This window comes from Odocoileus virginianus, chromosome 2 (genome assembly GCF_023699985.2).
Source record: "Odocoileus virginianus isolate 20LAN1187 ecotype Illinois chromosome 2, Ovbor_1.2, whole genome shotgun sequence".
NCBI lineage: Eukaryota > Metazoa > Chordata > Mammalia > Artiodactyla > Cervidae > Odocoileus > Odocoileus virginianus.
This window is the reverse complement of record NC_069675.1, coordinates 10,596,131-10,602,754: the sequence shown is the minus strand read 5'-3', so window position 1 is coordinate 10,602,754 and position 6,624 is coordinate 10,596,131.

Genomic DNA, 6,624 nt, shown 5'->3' with positions numbered 1-6,624 from the left:
TATGCCCTAAAATCTTTCAGCTGAGGATAATAGTGCCTTTATTTGGAGTACCAAGTTACACTCCAAATAAATGATTATATTCCTATGCCACCACACCCTACTGGCTTTATTGTGTTGGTTATTCCTTTCTGACTTAAGCAACATGTAGGGAGATGTTTGAAGCTGTAGCTGATTCTGTATTTTTCCTATGAGCTGAGCCTAATGTTCTAAGGTGTCCTAGAAATTAATGGTATTGTGTCCCCTCAGAGGGCAGAAGAATAAATACCTTGGATAGGAGAATGATTTCTTTTTGTGTCAAAATTCTTTGGGGAAAAAAATTTACAACTGTCTGAAGCTTCATTTTAAAATTTTGTATCCTGAATATATTCATTCTTTATTACTTAGGTTTGTGGCCCTTGAACTTTTGCCCTGAAAGAGCCAAGTGTCTGTATTCATGTTCTCATACGTTCTTAACTCTAAAGATACTGGAAGTTCTCTTTTCTGCAGTTCAGAGTAGGTGGGAATGTAGGGCTAGGCGGGTCTGGGCAAGGGAAAGAGTATCTCTCTAGTCAGTACCCTCGTTTCCCTGCTGCAGACCCACAGGCAGCCTGGTCCGCCTTGTCCTTACAGGCCCACAGCTGCCTGGCTTTGTACTTTCTAGGCAATGCACGCCTTCTTTGCATTCTCAAGGCCGCTGTTTAGTTTATGATCTCTTACCCGTTACTTGGACTATTTCAATAGACTTCTTACCAGATTGTTTTTAGTGTTTCTTTTTTAATTTTTTTGGTGGCACTGTGTCTTTGTTATTGTGCACAGGCCTTCTCTAGTTGCTGCAAGCGAGGGCTACTCTTCAGGGCTGCTCTTCCTTGCTGCGTGCAGGCTTCTCTTCCTGAGCAGCACGGGCTCTAGGCACGCGGGCTTCAGTAGTTGCAGCACATGAACTCAGTAGGGGCACACAGGCTTAGTTGCTCCATGACATGTGGAATATTCCTGGAGCAGGGATCAAACCTGTGTCCTCTGCATTGGCAAGGGATTCTTAGCCACTGTACCACCAGGGAAGTCTTACTAGTGTTTTTTGACTCTAGTCTGTTCTGCCCAATACAGTCGGAAGAAGTTTCCCACATTACAGCCATCCTCGTGTTCTGTCACTTGCTCAAAAACCTACAGTAGCTTTCTGTTGCTTAAAATATAAATTTAGCCTTTATTGCAGACTTTCCCTATGGTCACATAAAGCTCTTACCCTTGGCCACACACTGGAAACCTGGGAAGCTTTTTAAAGAGCCCTGATACCCATGCTTCACGCCCCACCAGTGAAATCCAGATCTCTGGAGTGAGACCTCAGACATTGTTTTTGTTTTTTGTCTTTTAAGCTGATAGGATTCTCAAGTACAGCCAGGATTGAAAACCACTGTGCTAGTCATTTATACCTAAGAGTCAAGTTCTCATCAGTCTCTGTACATCATAGACATTCAATGACTATTCAAGACTGATCTCCTTTAGGATGGACTGGTTTGATCTCCTTGCTGTCCAAGGGACTCTCAAGAGTCTTCTCCAACACCACGGTTTGAAAGCATCAATTCTTTGGTGCTCAGCCTTCTTTATGGTCCATTTCTCACATCTGTACATGACTACTGGAAAAACCATAGCCTTGACTATACAGACCTTTGTTGGCAAAGTGGTGTCTCTTCTTTTTAATATTCTGTCTGGATTTGTCATGGGTTTTCTTCCAAGGAGCAAGCATACTTTCACATACTCCTAATTAAATACCAAACCAGAGAGGAAGAAAAAAGCCTCTTAAACCTTATAATGCTCTCTTGGGTACCAGGCACTTTATGCGGGAAGCAATCCCTAGTGTGGCTGGTGTCATGATTGATATGTGTTGCTTGAGAGGCAGGGGTTTCAATTTTCACTTGGCACCTCAGAGTTTAAAATCATAATGCCTGTCGCCTTTGATTGCTGTTCACTTCTTCTGGGTTTCAGTTACCCCAGTGGAGGAAATTTTTTCATGTGGGGGAGAGTGCGGGCTTAGTAGTTGCGGCCCACAGGCTCAGTTCCTCTGTGGTATATGGAATCCTCTTAGACCAGGGATCAAACCCACGTCCACTGTATTGGCAGGTGGGTTCTCAGCCACTGGACCACCAGGGAAGTCCCCAAAGCTCATTTCTTTTTGTGAGGAGCTTTGCTCGGGGCACTGAGAGCAGTGAGTTCCAGTGTTTGGAACACTGGAGCATTATCCTTTTGGGAGGAAGTACTAGACTGAACATGAAATATTTTGCTTCTAGGCCCAGATGTTCATTCACCAGCAAGTCACCTAACTTCCCAAACATCTTAAAATCTATAAAGTGGGATCAGTCTAATATACCTACCTCAAATGATAAAATGAACGCCATATGTAACTCTGACAGTTGTAAAGATGCTGTGAAGACTTAACATACTTACTATTTGTATCTCTAGAAGTCTTAGAGTTGAGGTGCCCTTGCTTCTACCCGTGAGACCTCTGCCTGCTTCAGGTTCCTGCTAGAGGACTCCTCAGACAGATACACATTGTTTATCACTAACTGGGCTTCAGCTCCAATTATCTTTTCTGGTCTGCTCTGATGTTTTGAACTGAAAAAACTGAAAACCTAAAGAACCAGAAGAAATGCTCCAAATTTCCTCTCATTTTCCCTGAGACTCAGAGCAGAGCCAGGACCTAAAGAGATGGCACCATATCTTTGCGTCTTGTTTTCACCCCCACTCTTTTTTAAAACTCGTTTTTAATTTAAGGATAATTGCTTTGTTTTGTTGGTTTCTGCTATACAACAACATAAATCAACTATAAGTATAAATGTGTCCCCTCCTGAACCTCCCTCCCACCTCCCCCACCATCCCATCCCTCTAGGTTGTCACAGAGCCCTGAGCTGAGCTCCCCGTGGTATACAGCAGCTTCCCACTCACTCTCTGTTTCACACGTGGTATTGCATCTGTGTCAGTGATGCTGTCTGAGTTCATCTCCTCTTCTCCTTCCCCTACTATACCCACAGGTCCGTTTGCATTTTTATTACTGCTCTGTAAATAGGTTCTCCTTTGCCTATTGAGGAGTACGTCAAGGCTGTATATTGTCACCCTGCTTATTTATCTTACATGCAGAGTACATCATGAGAAATGCTGGGCTGGAAGAAGCACAAGCTGGAATCAAGATTGTCAGGAGAAATATCAATAACCTCAGATATGCAGACGACACCACCCTTACGGCAGAAAATGAAGAGGAACTAAAAAGCCTCTCGATGGAAGTGAAAGAGGAGAGTGAAAAAGTTGGTTTAAAGCTCAACATTCAGAAAACTAAGATCATGGCATCTGGTCCCATCACTTCATAGCAAATAGATGGGGAAACAGTGGCAGACTTTATTTTTGGGGGCTCCAAAATCACTGCAGATGGTGACTGCAGCCATGAAATTAAAAGACGCTTACTCCTTGGAAGGAAAGTGATGACCAACCTAGACAGCATATTAAAAAACAGAGACATTACTTTGCCAACAAAGGTCCATCTAGTCAAGGCTGTGGTTTTTCCAGTGCTCATGTATGGACATGAGAGTTGGACGGTGAAGAAAGCTGAGCGCCAAAGAATTGATGCTTTTGAACTGTGGTGTTGGAGAAAACTGAGAGTCCCTTGGACTGCAAGATCCAACCAGTCCATCCTGAAGGAGATCTGTCCTGGGAGTTCATTGGAAGGACTGATGCTGAAGCTGAAACTCCAGTACTTTGGCCACCTCATGCGAAGAGTTGACTCATTGGAAAAGACCCTGATGCTGGGAGGGATTGGGGGCAGGAGGAGAAGGGGACGACAGAGGATGAGATGGTTGGATGTCATCACTGACTCGATGGACATGAGTTTGAGTAAACTCCGGGAGTTGGTGATGGACAGGGAGGCCTGGCATGCTTCAATTCATGGGGTCGCAGAGAGTCGGACACGACTGAGCGACTAAACTGAACTGAACTGAAATAGGTTCATCAGTACCATTTTTCTAGATTCCATACATATGCATTAATATAGGATACTTGTTTTCCTGACTTACTTGTATAACAGGCTCTAGGTTCATCCACCTCACTACAGCTGACTCAAATACATTCTTTTTTTATAGCTGAGTAATATTCCAGTGTGTGTATGTTTGTGTGTGTGTGTGTGTATACATACCACAACTTCTTTATCATTCCTCTGTTGATGGATATCTGGGTTGCTTCCATGTCCTGGCTATTGTAAATAGTGCTGCAGTGAACATTGGGGTATATGTGTCTTTGAATTATGGTTTCCTCAGGGTATAAGCCCAGTAGTGGGATTGCTGGGTCATATGGCAGTTTTATTCCTAGATTTTTTAAGGAATCTCCATACTGTTCTCCATAATGGCTGTATCAGTTTATATTCCCACCAACAGTGCAAGAGGCTTCTCTTTTCTCCACATCCTCTCCAGCATTTATTGTCAGATTTTTTGATGATGGCCATTCTGACCAGTGTGAGGTTATACTTCATTGTAGTTTGATTTGCATTTATTTAATAATAAGCAGTGTTGAGCATCTTTTCATGTGCTTGTTGGCCATCTGTATGTCTTTGGAGAAATGTCTGTTTGGGTCTTCCACCCATTTTTTGATTGGGTTGTTTGTTTTTCTGATATTGAGCTACATGAGCTGCTTGTATATTTTGGAGATTAATCCTTTGTCAGTTGTTTCATTTGCAATTATTTCTTCCATTCTGAGTGTTGTCTTTTCATCTTATTTGTAGTTTCCTTTGCTCTGCAAAAGCTTTTAAGTTTAATCAGGTCCCATTTGTTTATTTTTGTTTTTATTTCCATTACTCTAGAATGTAGGTCAAAGAGGATCTTGTTGTGACTTATTTCAAAGTGTTCTGCCTATGTTTTCTTCTAAGAGTTTTATAGTTTCTGGTCTTACAGTGTTACAAAGTGTTCTGATTTCATTCTTTTATATGTAGCTGTCTTGTTTTCCCAGAACCACTTATTGAAGAGCTTGTCTTTTCTCCACTGCATATTCTTGCCTCCTTTGTCAAAGATAAGGTGCCCATAGGTGTGTGGGTTTATCTCTGGGCTTTTTGTCTTGTTCCATTGAGCTATATTTCTTTTTGTGCCGCTACCATGCTGTCTTATTTACTGTGTGCTTTAGTTGCTCTGTTGTGTCTGACTCTTTGCTACCCCATGGACTGTGGCCCACCAGGCTCCTCTCTCCATGGGATTTTTCAGGCAAGAATACTGGAGTGGGTAGCCATTCCCTTATCCAGGGGATCTTCCTGACCCAGGAATTGAACCCAAGTCTCCTGCACTGCAGTTGGATTCTTTACCGATTGAGTCACCAGGAAAGCTCCCATCTTGATTACTATAGCTTTGTATTAATAGTATAGTCTGAAGTCAGAAAGGTTGATTCCTCAAGCTCCGTTTTTCTTTCTCAAGATGCCTTTGGCTATTTGGGGTCTTTTGTGTTTTCATACACATTGTAAAATTTTTTATTCTAGTTCTGTGAAAATACCATTGGTAATTTGATAGGATTTGCATTGAATCTGTAGATTGCTTTAGGTAGTGTAGTCATTTTCACAATATTGATTCTTCCAATCCAAGAACATGATATATCTCTCCGTCTGTTTGTGTTGTTTTTTTATTTCTTTCATCAGTGTCTTTTGGCTTTCTGCATATAGACCTTTGGTTTCTTTCAGTTCAGTTCAGTCGCTCAGTCGTGTCCGACTCTTTGTGACCCCATGAACTGCAGCACGCCAGGCCTCCCTGTCCTTCACCAACTCCCGGAGTCTACCCAAACCTATGTCCATCGAGTCAGTGATGCCATCCAGCCATCACATCCTCTGTCGTCCCCTTCTCCTCCTGCCCCCAATCCTTCCCAGCATTAGGGTCTTTTCCAGTGAGTCAACTCTTTGCATGAGGTGGCCAAAGTATTGGAGTTTCAGCTTCAGCATCAGTCCTTCCAATGAGCGCCCAGGACTGATCTCCTTTAGGATGGACTGGTTGGATCTCCTTGCAGTCCAAGGGACTCTCAAAAGTCTTCTCCAACACCACAGTTCAAAAGCATCAATTCTTTGGCACTCAGCTTTCTTCACAGTCCAACTCTCACATGAGCACTGGAAAAACCACAGCCTTGACTAGATGGACCTTTGTTGGCAAAGTAATCTTTTTAATATGCTGTCTAGGTTGGTCATCACTTTCCTTCCAAGGAGTAAGTGTCTTTTAATTTCATGGCTGCAGTCACCATCTGCAGTGATTTTGGAGCTCAAAAAAATAAAGTCTGACACTGTTTCCACTGTTTTCCCATCTATTTTCCATGAAGTGATGGGACCAGATGCCATGATCTTAGTTGATCTTGGTTTCTTTAGGTACATTTATTCCTAGGTATTTTATTCTTTTTGTTGCAGTGGTGAATGGGGTTATTTTCTTAATTTCCTTTAAAGATTTTTTGTTGTTAGTGTATAGGAATGTAAGGGATTTCTGTGTATTAATTTTGTATCCTGCAATTTTACTGAATTCACTGATCTAGTAATTTTCTGGTGGCATCTTTAGGGTTTCCTCTTCATAGTATCATGTCATATGCAGAGTTTTATTTTTTCTTCCATCCCACTTTTGTTTGAACCTCCCACTTTTGTTGTTCCAACTACTT